The sequence below is a fragment of the Siniperca chuatsi genome, linkage group LG14, assembly GCF_020085105.1.
Source record: "Siniperca chuatsi isolate FFG_IHB_CAS linkage group LG14, ASM2008510v1, whole genome shotgun sequence".
Classification (NCBI taxonomy): Eukaryota; Metazoa; Chordata; class Actinopteri; order Centrarchiformes; family Sinipercidae; genus Siniperca; species Siniperca chuatsi.
Window position 1 is genome coordinate 5596802 of NC_058055.1, and position 20434 is coordinate 5617235.

The 20434-nt window shown below is 40.3% G+C and overlaps 1 protein-coding gene across 1 annotated transcript in view; it reads right to left on the minus strand.

Annotated features, from left to right (window-relative positions):
* The window catches only part of auts2a (activator of transcription and developmental regulator AUTS2 a), a 319952-nt gene that overhangs the window by 258321 nt on the left and 41197 nt on the right, over nt 1–20434 (minus strand).

A 20434-nucleotide genomic window follows, 5' to 3' on the forward strand; every position in this document is an offset into this window, starting at 1 on the left:
TCCCGATTCATTTAGCAGTCTATGTCGGGGTTACTAGTTTAGTTAAGCCTACTAAACTTTTAACACAATCCTTACAAAAGAATGTGAATGGAAGTGTGAAGTTTAAGTGGCCAACAAACACATCTCGTACTAACTTAGTGCAGCGTATGCTGCCAGTTTCCTCAACTAGCCAACAAAGCCATGGCAATGTGGGTTGGTTTAATTCTAATCTAGTTAAGCTATCTAGCTCGCTGCTCTTCTTACTACTAATATATTAGCGTCTATCTCTGCAATAAGCTCTACTATCTTACTATGCAATAAAAAAAAGGAACCAATTAAGACCACGAAGATGGAGTGGACACAGTACTGTACACTGCTGATTACAGCTACAGTTTGGGCATTGACTAACTGACAAGACCAGCATTAAGAATGAAGCAGAGATGATGTTGCAGACTGTGAGGGTTGAGGGTGACTTGAGTGTTTTGCCTTCTGATACATGCCATCAAAGTTATTCTTAAAAAAAGTTGGATTTAGTGCCAACTTACTCGTTGAGTTAATAAATTATGTATACACTTTTTTACACTATTGATTGATCCTGGTCCCATTCTATAGTGTAATTTTTCTTATTCCAGAGAATATCCAGTAATTCTGTTCTCTAGACCCCACAAAAGTGTGTGAAAAATCGGACATTTCCTGCTGCACTACACCCTGAGCGACAAAGCAACATAACATTTTGCTGCATTTGCTGAAGCCTCGCTAAGCTAAACTAGCAGTCCAAACGGCTTTGGACTTGGAACTGAAGTCACTGTCATGGCTCTCAATTTCAGCCAGTAAAAAAAGACAGTTAGTGAAAAGCAAGTCGTTACAGACAGATAGATGTTGAAAGAAGAGTTACATGTGCAACTACAGTTCTATGAATTCTGTATGACCACCAGATGAAATATGTAGATAACACTGCTGAAAATGTCTGAAATGTTTTGTGTATTAAGTTAAGTAGAAGGCTGGAGCGACAATCTTACAGATCTATGATCTATAACATTCAAAAAAATGAACAAACCTTAACAGAATGTGAAGCAGTAACAGTTCTGACGTCATGTTAATGACGTCTACGTAGGAAGTTTACGTGTTGCTGCATGCATTCTTTATCAATATGTAGTGAATACGAAGCAGAAGCAATTTAATTAACATTCTCCAGCAGTTAATATTGAGCTCAGTTTTACACTAAACCATTTCTCTTGATTAGTCAAGAGATAATGCACAAATTAGCTTTGTGAGGGAATTAACTTGAAATCAGGTAGCAAGAGGTAAAACAGAAACCAATGGCAACGATCTTTGTGTGAACCATTACATACACACACACACACACACCACACAAACAACTAGACACAAACGAACGGATAAATGCAACCATGAGTAAAGATGAATACAGCGATGAATAATTAATGAATGAATGGCCAGTGTACCAGATAAATGGATAATTTTGGCATTGACCTGTAAAAATCACCCTTTATGCGCCATTCAGCAACTGAGAGAAGTTTTGGAAAGCACTTGTGAAATATTTTACGATTCCATGTCATGAATATATTGAAGGGAGATTTTATTCCTGACCTCACACTAAATTATTTGTTAGTAACCTACTAGCATCAATCCAAATATAACACAGGAAAAGTAATGTTTTCACCTGGTTCAGATAGCCAGGGGACAAATTGCGCTGGAAGGGAGGCACAGTCAATTCTCCTGTAGGGGCAGCTCTGCATGTTTGGACGCAATGAGTCCCATGTACAGTTCGACCAGTGATTCCTCTTGTGGAGCTCAGGCTTCTTCGGGCATTGACGGTGCAGCGGTGCGACTCTGTCTCTCTAGGAACTCCATTCCCACCATCTGTTCTGTCTTAATTATTTTCCTGTACTAGTTTCTTCCTAAAGAATCAATTGTTTGTTACAAATGTAATGCTTCCATGTTAAAACGCTCATTAGTTACTGAAAGACACTAAACACATTATATGAATGACAGGATATCATCCTTATGCAATAGAGTAGTAACTCAGGAAGATATCAAATGACAACCATGTTACATCTGTTATTAATACACATGCATATACTTGTAACAGCATATATACTTCCATATATCCGTACACTTCACAGGAACGTTTGTTTGTCTCTGAAATGCATGCAAAAAAAGGGAAGAACCAACCTTCCCTTTATTGATGAAGTCCAGATATCATCATGGGGGGGGGGGGGGGATTAGTGAGGGTCATAAATTGGCTTACTATCACTTAACTTATATTGGCGTCCTCTCTGAGTCCTGACAGGGGTCGTTTTATGACCCAAAAGGAGAGGAAGACAGGATGTTTGGGGAAAGTTTATCTTTAAATTCTCACAGAGCTTGTTTATCAGTCAGAGAGGCAGGCTATTTAGGAGAGGGCATCAGTTTTTTGTGGAATAATTGTTCATCATCATCATAATCCTACATCTATGTATTGTGTTGCAGAGATAGTTACTGAAATTAGCATGCTAACCTCGTAGCCCTGATTTAATACCACTTTCCGCCTTTTGAGGCGATATTCCGATAGTATAGCTCAGGTAGTTCCAGCTGGGAGTATGTGTGCGAGTAGTCTAATAAATAAACAAAATAAACTCACAAAATGCAGAGAAAGAAAATATTCTTACACCTATTTTCCTTATCCAATATAAAAATACAACCATTTACCTTCTGAATTAATTTCTCTCTTTTTCAACCGAACTAAGACCAGCTTAATCAGCCCCAGAGTCAGAGTCCTGGTCTGGTCAGAGTTGCTGTAAATCACCTTGGTACTGTATTCCCTGTCATCAAACTGGCCTCCGTCGGTCTCGGAGGCTGTGTTCACTGGGAGGCTGCTAATCCCAGTTCCGTTGCCCGTTCGCCCGGCTCCAGTTCTGGTGCCCATTCCGGACTCAGTCAGCTAATAGAACTGCTAAGTTAGCTGCATGGCTAACTGAGCTAACTAGCTAATGGCAGTTAGCAGCAATTATGACTGGATATGTGATATGCTGCCCCCTATTTTTTTGGAGTATGAATTCGACAGGTGGAGAGTAGTCTCAATTCTTACATTCTTACCCCTTTAAGCTTGAATGTGGAAAAAGGAAAAAACTAGGAGTCTCAGGGGAAAAGAGCTTTACTTTTGTTGTGGGTGTGTTTCTGACAGTGTTGATTTCAGGGATTGTGTCTTGACAAACCTGAAACTGGTATGTGATCCCTCAATCTATGTATTTGTCAAGTGTCTGCACATCGCACACAAACACAAAAATCACTGTATATTCAGTCTTACAGCAACTAGTGCAGGACTACAAAGAGGTTTTCTTGGGGGGCATGAGATGAGGGGTTGAATGAAGGCGAAGACTGGCTTAAAGGATTATAAGGTTTCTATATTGAATGAGGATAATATGAGAAATGGGAAAGGATCACGTCTGTCTTCTCTGGGTGAATGGGATAAGAGGCATGGCGTTGGAGGTCAGTTGAATACACAGCACTCTCCAGCCAAAACTACATTAGAGGGCTGATTTGAGGCTTAGGGACAAATTCTATCATGTATAAGGCAGTTCTTTTTAAAGCCTTCATTTGGTAGAAATGATGTGTTTTAAGTGTGAGAATACACCATCACACACACATTATGCATTCATGAACTGTTTATATGGATGTTTTTTTATACTATTGTTTGTTTTTTCACATTAAGTACCACTTGACTTGGCACATATCCGTCACCACTACTAGTGAAGTGTCTAGCAATCAGCTGTATTTTTTTGTTTTTTCTTTGCTGACAACAGCACCTGACTGTTCGTGACTCACGTGTCTGACTTCATAACTTGGACAAAAGTACACATCAAGTGCACACAGAGAAGTTTGCCAGAAGAACAGTTTTTTTTTTTTAATTGATTCCCTCAATTAACCTTACACAGTTTCTTTAATTAAATTCTATTCTGGACTGGCTGTGTTCAGGTATTTTAAATTTTCATCCTGCTGTACTCATTATGCCACACTTTATCAGCTCCTGCAAATATAATCCTGCCACAAATCACTACACAAAAAATCCTACACGGACTTTCTGATCGCATAAGACAGAACAACTGTGTAAATCATAAAAACAGTTAAGAAAAGAAGACTTCAAGAATTGATGGGTTCCTTGCGCAAAAGGTGTAATGAAAAAAAGCAGTTTTATAACAGCACCACAGAATGGGAAGCTTCTGAAAAAAAAGCACCTGTCTGACTGGAAGCCAGATTTAACAGGAGCAGCTAAGGCTATGACGGTACTGAGGGATGCACAAAGAGGCAATTAAAACATTTATTGCAACCATCTGGTGATCCAAGACTGATAATAACATGCGTCATCTTTTGTGTTGAGAGCACGCCCGTCATTAGGAGTGTGCACGCGTCAGTTTGTACACAACTCAACTGAAGTGCCTTCATTTCCACATTAACTGACAAGATCCTTGATTTATCAGCGCAGACAAGTGTTTGTCCAACAATGTCATAGATAAAGCAGAGTTTAACGGCCATTGGTGGTATTTTCTACACGCCCACTCTTGAGAGCAACATAGGCATCTGAGAAGTGAAATCCAGCAGAGAAAAACTCACGCAAGCGATCATTACTGCCTCATCCCTGACAGCTCCAAGCTGAGAGCTAAAATACAATGACATGCTCACTGTGAAACCACTGCTGTGTTTTACTTTAACTGAAAGGTTAGCAACGTATCCTCTTTCAAAGGAAACATTTCAACTGCAAAGAGGATTGCAAGCTTTTGATTCACACTCAAATGCATTACCAACCATTAATCTGACCCTACTGATTGCCTCTCATACGGGTCTTGGGGAGTACTACTGCATATGTGGAAAAAAAAGATGTATAAAGTCTTTTGTGTCTCCAGAGGGAGCTGTGTGAAATCTGATAAATGTCCTCAAGTGATGTCACTTGAGTCAGCATCAGTTAGGGCTGAAGTTTGAAAATGAAAAAAAGTCTGGGGATGTGGCGTTAGAAAGAGGTGAGCTTACCAGACCTCTGCAGCCCGCTCCTCATCTAGGCTTGAGGTTAGCAGCTCCAGGCTACAATAGCCGCTACTAACATAACACACCCGAATCTCTAACTTAACTGTCGGCGGTCGAATTACATTGTGGGTAATACAGGCGCCAGGTTTTGACAGGGAAGAAGAATGTGTGGAATAAGAAAGATAATATCTCTGGTTCTGCTGCATAAATTTTGATATGTTTCGTTTTAAACTGTCCATCATGTCCAAAAATGTAATAGGAGTGCAATGCGAAATCAGGGGAGTAATCTTTTAAAAAAGGTGCCCTGTGGTTTTCTACACAAACAAAAGTTGTGTTTACATTCAGTGTTTCTTACCAAACCGTATTGTGTGTATCCTTGAGGCCTAACAAATTTGCTGAACATCTCCTTTCTCCTGTTGATCAGCGGTATAGCATAAAACCACTGGCAGCAATGTGTATCATGCCATCCGCATGCTTGCTCGTGTGCATGTGTGCACGATACAAACAAATCAGGGATCCACTCTTTAAAATATTGCTCCATAGTGCCTTTAGTGGTCAAAAACTGTACAGGGTGCCATCAACATCTGGTGCTGGGTACATCTTTCCCAAGACAAATCCTCACAGGAAGTCGGATATAAACAGAGTAGAACAACAGTATAGATGATAATTTCAAGTCAAATGTTAACAAAAGAATCAAGGAAAAAGACGTAGCAGCAATAACTACAATAAATAAAGAGTAGGACTTAAAAGGCCTTATTGGATTTATTTAATCAACATTATATAAATGACTTTATTCACAGCAAAAGTTCCATTTAAAATGACATCTATAGATAGATATAATCAGCTATAATCAGAACAGACATAATCTGCCCATGCACATTACTGATAGCTCTTTTTGTTTAAACATTGTTAGTGATTTAGGGTGGATTTTTTCTTTACATTACAGAGAATCAAGAGTGGAAATCAGAAATGTGTAAAAGCCATCTAAAAATCAGGAAATCTGGAGCACAAATGCAGTTCTCCCTACAAAGCGCTGGGGGGGGGGTGGGGGCACAACATTTAATCACACAATGACCAGGATTTTATTGTTCTAATAAAGTTTAATTGATTACCATCAGGTGTTTGAATATAGTGCAACGGAATCACTCAGCACAGCAGCTGTTCACTAAGGCTTACAAGAGTGATATGAATATGCAATACATTCATGCTATTCCTGAAAATTACAATGATGATCCACCGTAACTGCTTGGTATTCACCACCCACACTATTCCGTCCACTCCTCCTACTCCTTCCAAATTAATCCTGATAAATTTTACTTCCCAAGGTGGCAGAAAAGATTATAAAGAGGACATCAGAAGCAATTTGAGGTTGTTCATGTAAGGTTACATCATTTGAACCTGCACTCAATTCACCTGCTGTCATTATTAGATAAGATTAGAGCTAAGAACGTAAGTGTCCAACTGCCTAATTTATTTCTCTAGGAGAGAGATCATGTCAAAGTGAGAGGAGGTGAAAAGAAGTTATATATGGGAGGAAGGAAGGTTGCTTCAGGATGTCCTGACCTTGGTGTGCATCTGACAAAAGATGCAACCAGAGGTTTTCTCCCTCACATCTATTTCTGCTGAAACGCATTACTCACCTTCCAGGTTTTGTCTCTGAACTCACTTGTCAGCAGACTGTAATTGTGCACTGTAATCACCATGTGTCTCCAGCTGATTGCTCAAGTATTTTGTATGTTAATGGCGCACGCCACCGATTTTACATACAGAGATCAGTTCACTTGTGATGACAAGTACAATTCAGCCTGTAAGAATGGTTGTACATTGTCTTCTGTGGTTCAGGAGAGAGCTTTCTAAAGTCTAAAGATGTCATCAGGGTTATCTCAGTTTGGGCTTGAGGCTACGAATCTTAAACATCAAGATCTCTTTGCCACTGCTGCATCAATACTGTGCTTTTTAAAAAAAAAAAAAGGAATAGTTCATCATTTTGGGAAATACACTTATTTGCCTTTTTGCCGAAAGTCAGATAAGAAGATCGATACTACTCTCACATCTGTACAGTAAATATGAAGCTACAGCCAAGAGATGGTTATCTTAGCTTAGCACAAAGACTGGAAATAGGGGAAACAGCTTGCCTGACTCTGAAAAAACCCCACCTACCAGCATCTCTAAAGCTTACCAATTAACACGTTATGTTGTTTGTTTAAGTGTAAAAACAAGCTGTGGTTTTACAGGGGATTAATCGGGGGGATAAAAGAGCAATGCTAAATTGCTCCAGTACCCATTTAAAGACTCACAATTGTAACTAGTTGACATATTTGAATTTACGAATCTTGATTGGTAAATGATAACTAATTTCAAGGTAAGCCTTGATATTTTCTGATCTTTGTTGGAGATGAACCAAGGGATGAACCAATTTGCTGTCAAACTAGCAATTATTTACAAGGCTCTTGTCTCAGAACAAGTCATGATTAGCCTGGCAGATTCAGCTCATCAGAAGCCTATTCAAATTCAATAAGGCCTTGTTCAGACTGTCAGCCCAAATCCATTTTTTGGCATGCCCAGATTGTATCCAGGTTGATTTTAGAATGTCTGGACAGCTAAAAACCACATGAAATGCGAAATTTTTGCAAATGGGATCCAAGCCACATTTGGAGGTGGTTTGAAATGCGATTCCAATCGGATTTCTACGGATGCATCTCAGTCCGAAAGCTCTGGCTGCTCAAATTGGATTTCAAAAGTGTCTTTTGCGTCACTTGCAACGCGGTACAATGATGATGTCAAATCCAGAGTGACGGGAGTGCATCAGAGCGGCTGGACAACAGATAACAGTTTATGGACAGACGCTGAAATAAATTGTCTGCTGGCACTTAGGGGGAAGGCTTCTGTGCATTTCTCATGCTTCCACGTTGGAACGTTGCGTCACTAGTGTACGTCGTTACTGAAGCCTACGTCGTTAGCACTTGCAGATAGGTTGGTGATGTCTGGTGACAGACTGTCTTAAAGATCTGGTTTGAGAAACAAATCTGATTTGCCTGCAGTCTGAACAAAGCCTAAGAGACCAATCTGTTTGAGTGTTCTGCCAGTACTGGCTTCTTTTTGTACATCATGGTGCCCCCACTGTAATTCACAATAAACATAAAGTGGATGTATCCCTGGGAAAGATGGGAGCATGGATGGGACATGGAGTTCTTTTTAAGAGTAAAAAAGGTACAGAACTAGATACTTTGCTTGCACTGTCTTCTTTCTGGCTCATTTAGGAAAGTCTACGTGTGACAACACCCTAAGCCTAAAAGCAAGATAAGAAGCTTATCCTCCAAATGATACCAAATACAAGCATGATAGAGGCTGTGGAGACTTTTGGTATTAAAAGTGATTTAAGGGCTATGGGCCAACCAAAGTGCATGTGTGGTTTAGTCAGATGCACAAGAATCCTGCCGGTAATACTGTTGATGTGGCTAGGCATCCTGAATATGTTGCCACGCTTAAATATTACAGGACTTTGCACAACATGACCATCTTTTAATCCTTTAGGTCATATTAAAACGCATATTGTGCCTTTAAATGCTCTCATGGAAGCTGCCCTCAAGTCGGCCTTCATGCTCAGTCACCCTTCCCACTCTCACTTAACAACAGAAGGTATGTCAACAAAAATTAATCACTGAAGCACTGCTAAGGTTAGCAGATGTGAACATCAGTTAACAGTCTGTATAATTATGTTATCTCAGCCAGCCATTGTATTCCAGTCCCTGGGGACTGCGTTCAGGCTGAGCCTTTTTTCCTTCAACACAATCCAACAGAATGAGATTATCAGAGCACAAGATGTAGCCGACTGAATATTGACAAATAGATTGATATGTCATGTCTTTCTTAGCAGAACAGAAATATATGCCACAATTAAGTGCTCAATCCATTCCACACCGCTTAGCATTCATTAAATCAAAAATCAAAACACTCAGCGCTGCTTGAATAAGGAGCAAGGCTGAGCAACAGCTGAAGAATCTCGACAGAGTGCCACATCTGTGTTAAGCCTGGGAATTAATTTTCCCAGACAACAGGTACAAAAAAAGTTACTTTTTAATTACAGTGGCTAATGAAATATCACAGATGAGGAAAATATCTTTATGCCACTCCCCTGTTTCTTTATTACATGGCACACACCCCCCTGTCTCTGCCAATAATCAGCCAAATCAATTACTTTGGCAGGGTTGCAGAGGCAGGAATGTGTATTATATTTATATCTACACAGACTGCAGACACAGTCTGCGAGAAGATCAGAAATACAATGAGAGAGACAGAATGTGTGAGAAAGATGAAAAGACAAAGAAAGAAAAAACAAAGACAGAGACGGCCTGGTTCCTATCAGCCTCACAAGAATGCCTTCCCTTTCTCTCTCTCAAGGCTATTTGATGTACAGCAAAGCTTACCATAGCATATAGTATCGCCACCATAAAAACTAGTGTCTTCAGCTTCATTCTGACAAATGACTGTATGATTCTCTGATGGATAAAAGCATTTCAGCATCTCCCATAAACCTGCAGAGAGTGATGAAGCCTATTGGTAAATTGGTTTCAATGGCAATTCCTCATATTCTCACAGTCATCCTGTGGAGGAAAACACATTTTTTAACTGTACCGACATTTCAAATGCTTCTGTACAACATCATCTAGAACGCTATAAAACATTCTCAGTGGAAACATGAAACATCCACTTACTAAATGGCTGGAACAAACAGCAGAAATAAAAGAAAAATGCAACACAATCGTTTTTATCTTCAATGGTCTCATATTGGCTTGATCTTTATCTTGAGTGGACCACAGAGAATTGTGGGGTACTCAGTAACCACTCAAAGTGCTTCATGCACTAGCCATAGCCCTCCCTCTGCCTATACCATGCATGCCTGGCTGCTTGATTTAGCTCAAAGCACTAATGTTCATGGGAGTGCGCTCACAAGATAAAGCAAGCTGAGCAGCGCCAAAGAAATGACAGCTTGCAAGAAACTGCTGGAAAATACACTACAGGCCAGACATACAGTACACTGGCAGGGAATATGGGTTTTTGCAGCTTTTTACGACCAATATCCCATGGGTTAGGCCTCTGTGTCTGCAGGGAAGTGGAATCGGAGATGTTTTAAGGAGCTGTCACATCACTGCTCTCTCTCTGTGGTGGGGATGTCCCCTGGGAGGATAGGCTGTGCGACCAAAGTACGCCACGGCTCTGTGACCCTGATGACCGCCACCACCTGTCTGTCAAGCTTCTCTGAGGTCACCGCTAAACAGAGATGACAGCTTTCACCACCAGTGTGAGGCTAGAAGGGCTACAATGATTCAGCCTGGGATACACTTGCCTCCGACTACAGTTAGGGGTTATCAAATTATCAAAGCAATTGCATGCAGCTGATGATGTCAGTGCTTTGTGTCTGAGAATAACTAATGGCTTGTCGGAGCACCGATTTCCCTCATACATCAGCCAGGAGAGACAGCAGCGGTGACACCCTATCTTGGTGAAATCTGTGCCACCTGTCAGACACCCATCGCACAGAGAAGTCACAGATAAGGTGTGTGCTGAGTAAGTCTGAGAGTGTGCGAGGGGAAAGGATACAATGAGAGAAGGAAACAGGAAAAGGTAGAGGAAAGGAAAGAGATAAGTGGCTGCTAAAAGACAGGCCTAGGAGGCTTCTGGAGAAACAGCAGAAGCGAGTTATTATCATAGCACTACTGCAATTATACAAAATGTCCTCAGTGTGGAACCAAGCAAGGGCAGCTTCCTTTTGCTTCAGAAAGCAGCACTTTAACAGGAATAGATAAGAGTGAGAAAATCTTCAAGTGAAGAAAATAAGTGGAAAACGCTGTATGCCAACACTGTTACAGTATATTGCACTTCAAGTCCACAGCTTTAGATAGAGGATGAATGAGGTTTACAGAAAGAAAAAGGCTAAGAAACAGATGAGCAGGACCATTACGTGAGAAAAAAAAGAGGGGGAAAGCAGGACAAGAACGGCCAGAGAAGTGTGCAGTGCTTCGGCAGACACTTGACATTTCATGGGCAAAAAAACTAATGAGATCAGTAACAGATAAACGTGCATGGTGTCTCTGGGTTGCCATAACCTCCAGACAACTGCTCATCCTTTTTTTTTTTTTTTTTTTAATACACTGGTGATCTAGTTTGCCATGTCATACTTTTTGTCTGTCGGTTAACATTGTCATCAAAACAATGGTCAGGGGTGCAGGAAAGGTTGAGGGAAAAGGTTTTCTTTCAGTAAATGGCGGAGAGAAACATGACCCTCACCTCACTTACAGCACTGACAGAGACGAGCGTATGGACGCAGGGGAAGAAAAATACACATATGGCGAATGGCACTTTTACAAGCACAGATAAAAAGAAGATACGCCCGACATGCTGGCATTTACCAATACAGACCGACAGGACCAACACAAGCTGTCTAAATTGAAACAACTCGTCTTAGACATAAAGTCTGACTGTCCCATTTGACTCATGGCTACACCTCTTGAATTGCTTGACATTTGGTACAAATATTCATAGTGCCCAGACAATCAATCCAATAACTTATCTTTAAACTGTCTTTTCATCTAGTGTCACCATATCTCGGCAACTACTGGAGGGATTGGCGTGAAGTTTGGCAAAAACAATTATGTTCCCCACAGCTAAGCACAACTAAGATGGCGGCCATGGTAAACATTATACCTGCTAATGTTGGTGAGAATGTTGTTGACGTTAGCATTTAGCAAGTACCATTGTGCCTTAGTACAGCCTCACAAAGCCACTAGCTTTGTATTGCTCTGTGTTAGATCTCACCATGACTCTAGCAGGTCCCCACTCTGTGAAAGCTAAGGACACAGTGGCACATATAGTAGATGATATGTTTGGATCACCTCATGCCGCGCAGACATCACAACGGGAACAAGACCGCAAACAAAAACATGGTCTACCCATGATGTGTACTGAGGAAGTAATTCAAACTAAAGAAAACTAGAAACTTGACACCAAGTATTTCTCAACACCATCACTTCAATGACAGAACACAAAATTCATTTGTGACTAAGTACAGAGAATTTGCAATATTCAATAACTGTTTTGTATGCAGCCAGGCGTTTGCTGCCATGGTATTTTAGACAGATGAATGATGGAGCATTTCAAGCAGCACGCACACAGACAGTACGAGGCTGTGTTGTGAAGATCAAAGTGAGTGAAAAGACTATGAAGGCAGAGAACACTGGAAAAGAGACAAATGTAATGTAGGAGGTTCTTGAAACACAAAACACTTGAAAGTCAAGTCGCTCAAAGTGTTTCATGGAGGAAAAAGGAAGACAAAACATTGTCCCTGCATGTCAGACATAACAGGATGCACACTGGTAGGTGGAAAAACACACACACACACACACACACACACACTCACTCACTCCCTGTCGTCTCTGTCCCAGGCTAAGCTCTGCAGTGCCTGGCACGTTGAGTTACCCCGCTTGTGTGTGTTTGAGTGCACACAACTGTACTGCACAGTAAGGGTGAGTGGAACAATGGGTCTGACAAAAAATACACACGCCTCGTCTGCCCACACACACACACACACACACTAAAAAAGATCTGTGTGAATTCCTGCAAATGCACCACAGAGGCCTGGGAGCAGTCCAAGGATACAGAGGAGAGACAGACAGAGAGAAAATGTCCAATCCAACTGTTCAAATCACATTCAGAGATGGTTCAAGGACACATGACCTGTAATATTGCGGCATAGTCTGTGCACAAATGTGGCCTTGACTGCTCTGAAGAACTGTAGTCCACTGTGTCTCAGCAAGTGGATGTATTTTTGGTCACTCAAGACCCCAACAATGATTCTCTCCCTTTCTCTGACTTAAATAATGCACACAGCAGAAGAGAAAGCAGCTTCTCCTCATACATTTTCACCTTTTCAGTTGATTCTCAAGTGCAAAGTCCCGTTTGTTTGCCTGGTGGTAGACATGAATACATGATGGTCTGTATTGTCCTGATTTTGAGTGCAGACCCTGGTCACTAATGTTCACCCTAAACAAATTCTAAAAGCATGTTAACATGCTTTTGACATCATCTGGCTATTACAGGTACACTGGTACTATCTGCAACTATAATAATTGCAACTGCAATTTCATGCTGCACATGGCGCGAGTAGTGTTCCACACAACAGCACGACACAGTAAAGTTGGTTAGCTTGCTGAGAAGTTGGAGGTACAGTAAGGCTGATATCAGTTAAATAAAATCGATGAACTGCTAGATTAGATGCTGCATCGTTTTCCTGTGAATCCCTCGTGCTTAGGTAGGCAATCTGAATCTAGCACGGAAGTGGCGGACTACACACTAAAATGTATGTATAGAGAGGTAATTACTGAATGTAAATACATTGAATTGCTATTGGTGAAAGCATTACCATAAATAGTCTCAAAAATTGGGTTTGATTCCATGAGAATATCAAGGATTGTAACTAACATGTTTAATAAAACCAGTTCTATGAAAAACCATAAGTGACATTTATGTAACTGATTCATTTCACGGTATACTAACAATACCAATACCTAATAAGGACCCCAATGCATTAACTGATGCATTTAATGAAGCACTTTGTACACATATACAATTTGAATACAAGAGACTATGTCTGAACAGAGCCTCATATTATCAGGTCCTTGTTACTACATTCATATACAGGTGCTCACTTGCCTCCCGGCTCCTCTGAAGGGTCCCTCTGGTCAAAGACGAACCCTCTGCAGGGCTGTTACCATTTCAACAGTTCTGCTTCAACAGCTAGACCTGTCTATTAGCCTGAGAGCTCTGCAGGAGCGTATTTTGATACAATACTGCAGTATTTTTTTTTTTCACTGCAATAAAGGCTTATCCAATAAGGCAAGAAAAATATCCATATCCAAGCAACAATACATTCGTCTCATCATTATTTTGGTTTTTGATGATTTTCATGGAAAAATCCAGACATTTATACACAAACACATTTATACATTTGGCAAATTTAATGTATGCCATTCTCCTAACCTGCATGTGTTTGAACTGAACCTGCATGTGTGTCTGAAGAAACCAGCACCCAGAGGAAAACAACGGGAGACCATGCAAACTCCACACAGGAGACAAAAGGACACTGTTTACAGCCGCTGACAGTAAACTGGGTCCTTTGGTGGCGAGGACAGAATCTCAGAATATAAGAGAGGGAAAACTCAAAGAGCTGATGATGATGCTGCAGATCAGAACATCACTTGAAGTGATAAAAAAAAACAATCAAGACTGAAACAATAAAATAGGTTTGCACCACAAGTGGTACTTTTATTTTCTGATTTTCACCGCTTTTTCCATTATTGATTTTTTTCTTCTTTCTGTTCTACTCCATATATTATTTTACATAAAAAGCAACAATACGCTTTAGTTATTCAGTAAGACAACAAGCCATTTACCAGAAACTGAAGGCCGAAATCATCTTTTGGAAGAGCTAATGTTGATACCAAGTATTGATGCATTTGAATAATACTCCATTGCCAAAAGTGCATTTCCTGCACAAAGAGAAATAGCCTAAGCTGGCAGAGAGTGAGAATTTAACAAGTATATGGATCGGGGAGCAGGAACGCTAAGCTTGGCTGACAGACAGATTGAAAACAGAAGGAGAAATCAATCAGTGAATGCGCAGGCTCAACAATGCATCACTGATTTTACTAAGGGCAGACAAGAACAAAACATGAACCAGAGAGAGGGCGGAGAGATGTAGCTAGCAGCCATTTCCATCTGTAATAATTTCCCCTCTGCCCCGTGATGGACTGATCGATGTCTTAAGGGTGGATTAACTGGCGAACCCCCCCCATCAGCTGAACCCATTCAAACACTATGGCAGCCACTGAAAGCACTCACAAAAGGGAGTGGGTGGGAACGGCGACACAGACCATGTTCTCTGCTTTCGCATGGATCTAGCTCATTACCTGTGTTTGTCTTGGAGTGGAGTGCAATTTACATCCAGTCAGGCCTGTAAAATCACTTGAACCTGAACAGTAGAGGGTTCACCCGCCAGAGCCGATAGAAACAAACACAAAAGAGGACATTTTAATGGGAGGGATTCACATCAGCGGCAGCTCTCAGAGGGATAGAGCGGCAGAACAAACGCACACTTTCAGCAGCCTGGTATTTCTTTTCAGTCTCTATGCAGACTGCAGGTCGTGACCTCAGCGGAAGGATGATGATACTTGGTGTGCCGATGGGCTCTCAAGCATGTGTGCGAACACATACAGACCAAAACATAAATATATAAAAACACACCACACTCCTGCAGGAATGTGCACAGCCATAAGGATAAAGGAGATGAACTCTCTTATGAACTCACAAGCAGCCAAACCACAAGTCAAGCTGATTTGTGAAGCCCAATATATCACACAGTAACAGTTCCCAGCATAAAGCGTTTATTTAAGGAAGAAAACGTTAAAGGGACTGCAAAAGTCTACTTTAGTGCTAAATCAATAAGTTGATTAATCAATTAGTCAATCACAGAAAATGAATCACCCATACGTTTGATATTTGATTAATTGTTTATGTAAATTATAAAAGCAAAAATGCCAAACATTCGCTGGTTCCAGCTTTTTAAATGTGAGGATTTGCTGCTTTTCTCTGTTTTATATATCATATATTGCATACCGAATATCTTTGGGTATTTTCACTTTTTTCTGAAATTTTTACAGAGTAAATGATGAATCAATTCATCAAAAAATAAAAATTAAACATTCATCGATAAAGCAAATAATTGCTAGTTGCAGCCGTGGTACTCCTGGTGTTGCTGGGAGTGCCCCTGAAATAACTGAACTGCAGCAGAATTTGCTTGCTTTGGAGGTGCGAGGGACAGTAATTCACTTTAAACACTGTTTTAAACTCCTTAAATATCCAACAAACAATTGTTAATTGTGAAACAATTTAAGATATGAAAACTCAGACTAAACTTGAATCCAGAGGTAGGAAATCTATGATGACAATCATATTGCTTGAGGAGGCTATGAGGCTCTGTTCGGTTGTCAGTTTCATGTGAAAAATCTGAAATCCATTGTTGTTATGTCATTAAATTGCGGCTGTTCTATGGCTTCAGCTCTGCCCACTTATGTCTTCAGATTGAATTACAATCATCAACATGTTTTTTTTTTTATCAGTTGCTATGTTTTAAATGAAAGTCAGTGAGGTTTTTCCTCAGAAACCCAGAGTTCCATCTTTGAAGTATGCTTATCCTGTTCCCTTGGACTCTTGGACGCCTGTTTCACTGTTTACCACTGCTGTGTTGAGCAGTAATGAGAAGAGGATCTCTAATCTGTGATGCCACACTAATGAACCACTCCACAGAGATTTGATTGGAATAGACAGAAACAGTTACAACTACCACACATAGGAGCATACAAAGACATCTCCTAGTTTGCATATCAAGGAGCTGTTCTAATATAACAGTTATTTCATTTTAAGATAATACCACAATGTCAGGCTTAGATTTCCACAAATGGGGAAAGCAAAAATGAAAAAATATGAGTACATGAGTGATAAGAATAGATTAAATAGTGACTTGAATGATCCAAAGACTATTTGATTAAAGTAGCAGCATCGGTGCATCATTTATCATGACATTACATCACTTGTAACTGTTAAATCCCTCCCTTGGCCTCAGTGGGCGTGGTTTATCCCTGTCAATGCAAATCATTTAAAGTGTATCTTAGTGCAACACATGAAATATTTGTATTGTGTAGCTTTGTAGGGTAGTTTTTCGTGTCTACAAATAGATATTGGACTGTCCAAGGCCATAAGATTACCAGATGTGAATTCTCTAATTAAGCGATATTGCCCTTTTAATTCAACTAATCACTTCTGCCACAATCCCTTCTCATTATCTGCTCTCAGTCCCTGATGAAGACAAATGGAAGGCCCTCCTGCAAATCCAGACAGTCATGTCCCATCAGCCTGCAGCAGCGAGCTGTCTGCCAAGGTAAACACAAACACTCGCCACCACAGAACAATGTCTGCCAGCCAGCGGGGCTGTACTAGCTCGCTACATTTGACAAAACACACAAAACACAAGAAACAGCTACGAAGCATGAGCAAGGATGTAGGTTTATACAATATTCATAAAAGGCCTGCTTGTTAACACACAGTAGCTAGCTGTAAAGCAGTAAAAAGGTGTCATTGCCATGATTATGTAAATCATACATTCTGCATCATCATACATTTACATCTCAGGTTGTATTCCTCTAAGCAAGAACCGAACTGTCTGCTGAACTTTTCAACAGACAAGTTCTACAGGAAATGAAGAGGTTCCTGCTTACAAGTTGATCACAGTTCACAGGATGAACACATGATCAGGTTTACAGAACATGCAGATGTTAACACTTCTCCCAAAACATTATAAAACTTTCAAAATTAACCAGCTTTGTAAACTGCTTTAAATTCATATCAGAGACAGATTTGGGTCCCAGTTTGACAATATGATGCAGTGAGTAGTGATGGATGAGTACAGATGTCACAGCAGCATATTTTGGCACTTTATTTATGAAGTTGTTCAACACTGGTGAAGGTTAAAATAACAACTATAATTATTCTTCAGTGTCAATATTTGGTGAAAACTTATGAAATGTTGAAATTAACTTTGGATATTGGTCAACATTCCATACTCTTATTGGGCCAATAGTTAAATAGAGTCAGTGGCTGAATGTCTGTTTGTGGTTCCAGCTTGGATATGATGTACCGCTTTGGAACACAAGAAAATAATATAGGAGATCACAGAATATGTATGCTATTTAACTATATGCAGACTTAGTAAAAGAACATACCACAAAAAAGCAGCATTACAGCACAATACAATACAGCCCTTCAAGTATCAGCTGACCAGAAACAGTGGGCGCCCCCCCCCCCCCCAAAGGCACTATCATTATCACCCCATATTTTCTATGACTTGTCTCTGTGCGCCTCTATCATTGTTATCTGAGCAGATCTCAAAAAACTGTTCTCTCCCCACAATAAAGCTGTCAGCTAAGCAACTGGCAGCTTGATTGATTCTCACTCTGCAAAAGTCGTCATCTGGCAATCCCTCCCACACTGCTGAATTCATTCCAGTGCTGCTTACGCCCAAATTTCATATTTGAACCAGAACCAGGCTTTTATTTGATGTTAACGCACAGTGTATGGACACTAAGTGCCATTTAAAGATACAAATAGAGGCACATCAACATTTAATGTGAAATGATGTGATGAAATGTGATCTCAGTTCAGTCAGTATAGCCCCATGTTAAGATAAGGAGCTCTTTGCTTTGCTTACAAAGCACCACTACATTGCATTGCTGCTTTTATGCAGTAAGGCACCACTAAAACACAGCTATCACTGCACTCTGTGGGCCTTTATCTTGTATCCTTATGTGATACAGCAATGTATACTGGTCAGCCATAAACAGCACCAATGCATCATCAACTGAATGTATTGTATAACCCATGTGCATTGTTAAGAGTGTCGAGGGGCCCAGTGGTATAAAGTGCATTATTTATGCTTTCCTGCTCTTTGTGGCTGTATGTATCCAAGATGAATGAAGAGGAAGATGAAACGCTCTGTTGTGACTGTCAGGGGTGAAGGGCTCAGGAATGAAAAATCTACCCAGGCTGTTACCTCACACACACACACACACACACGCACAAAAGCAAGCAAGCCCCCCCAATCCCTTGCCATCTCCTAGCCTATTTGAAGGTGACATGTAGGAGGAGATGGATGTGTGGTTTGCAGCCATTAAAATGTCCCCATGAGGTGAAAGAGCTGTTTGTGTCTTTAGAAGAGTTACAGAGCCCGGGGTGAGACCGAAACAGGAGACTCACGCCGCTGAGCTGTTTTCATCATAACAGGACGACCCTTTGTCACAGCTGAGAGGGAACACAGCTGATGTATGAAATACATTCGGCAGATGAAGGAAAAAGAAAGGTACGGCAGCTTGATGGCAACTTCAGCTGGCAGGCCCTCATCCAAAAGCAGTCATTAAAATGGAGCACACAGGCTGAGTCAGTCTGGGAAGTGAATTTGGTTTTCCAACACTTGCTGTGAGCTACAAGAACAAGCTTTGTTAAATACTGTCGCTAACATTTGTCACAATAGGTCTCAAGTTTGTTTAAACTGGGAAAGGGTAGAACCAAAACTTAAACTTAAACCAAAACTTAATTCAAGTGATTTCAAAATAACTAAAAGGGGTAAGGGATGCTGATCAGATAGCAGTGCTCTCTTTGTAGCAAATCTGAAATATATGTAACATTATTTCACTGCATGGAACTCATTGGGATTCTTCTTATTCATTCACATACCCTCATTCTTTTTAGACTTTTTACACATTTTAAATTACATTGCTCTGAAAAGTTTAGGAGATTGTGTTATAATGGATCAAACTCAATTTAATTTTTACCATATCCTGATAACCTGAGCTCAGACACACCATCACGTTAATTCTGTCTGATACATCTAACACACAGTTCATGCTGTAGGATTAGTGTTGTGTACAGATACCACTCCAATGAGATTTGAACTTGCAAACAGCACTAAGCCACTATGAGTAATGTTAGCGGTGATCAGACCCGATGCTGCTGTGTTTTTCAGTTTCCTCATAAACCAAAATCGACCAGCTAAACTAACGTTACTTAGTCTCACCATAGTTAACAGGCTATAATGTCACTCTTTGTCAAGTTTTGTTAAACATGTAATAAATCAGCAGTGGAAGAAGTATTCCGATCTTTCACTTAAGTAAAAAATACCAATAAATGTATGTATAAATATTCTATTACAAGTAAAAGTACAGAAGAATGATCAGCAAAACGTACTAAAGTATCAAAGTAAAAGCACTGGTTCTGCGGTATAAATTGCTCCCCGTGACTGACATAATATTATGTATTACATTATCAGATTGCTAATACTCATGCAACAATGTGTAAGCAGCATCTTACTGTTGTAGCTGCTCGAGGTGGAGCTAGTTAGGTAGTTTAAACCAGTGGCTCCCAACCCAGGGGCTGGGCCCCCTCCTAAAGGGTCACAAGATAAATCTGAGGGGTCACGAAATGGGGCAGGGGAAAAAAAACAAAAACCTAAATTCTGATACACAAATCCAGTCACAAGTCATTTTTGGACTTTTCTCTAATCTCTGATTTTCTGTGAAATACAGTTTGAACAGTTACTGAAATTAAACCATGGGAGAAATTTAGAAGGGAAATGTCTCTTTGGTGGAACGGCTAACGGCTCAGACATCTGAAATGTGACGAGGAGCCCTAACTAGACACTTCTTTTTTTTAATAAGAGGCCACAAGTAAAAAAGGTTGGGAACCACTGGTTTAATCATTTTTATTTCATAAACTTATGTTTTTTTTTATGTAAAATCTTAATCTGAAAAGTAACCAGTAACTACAGCTGGGA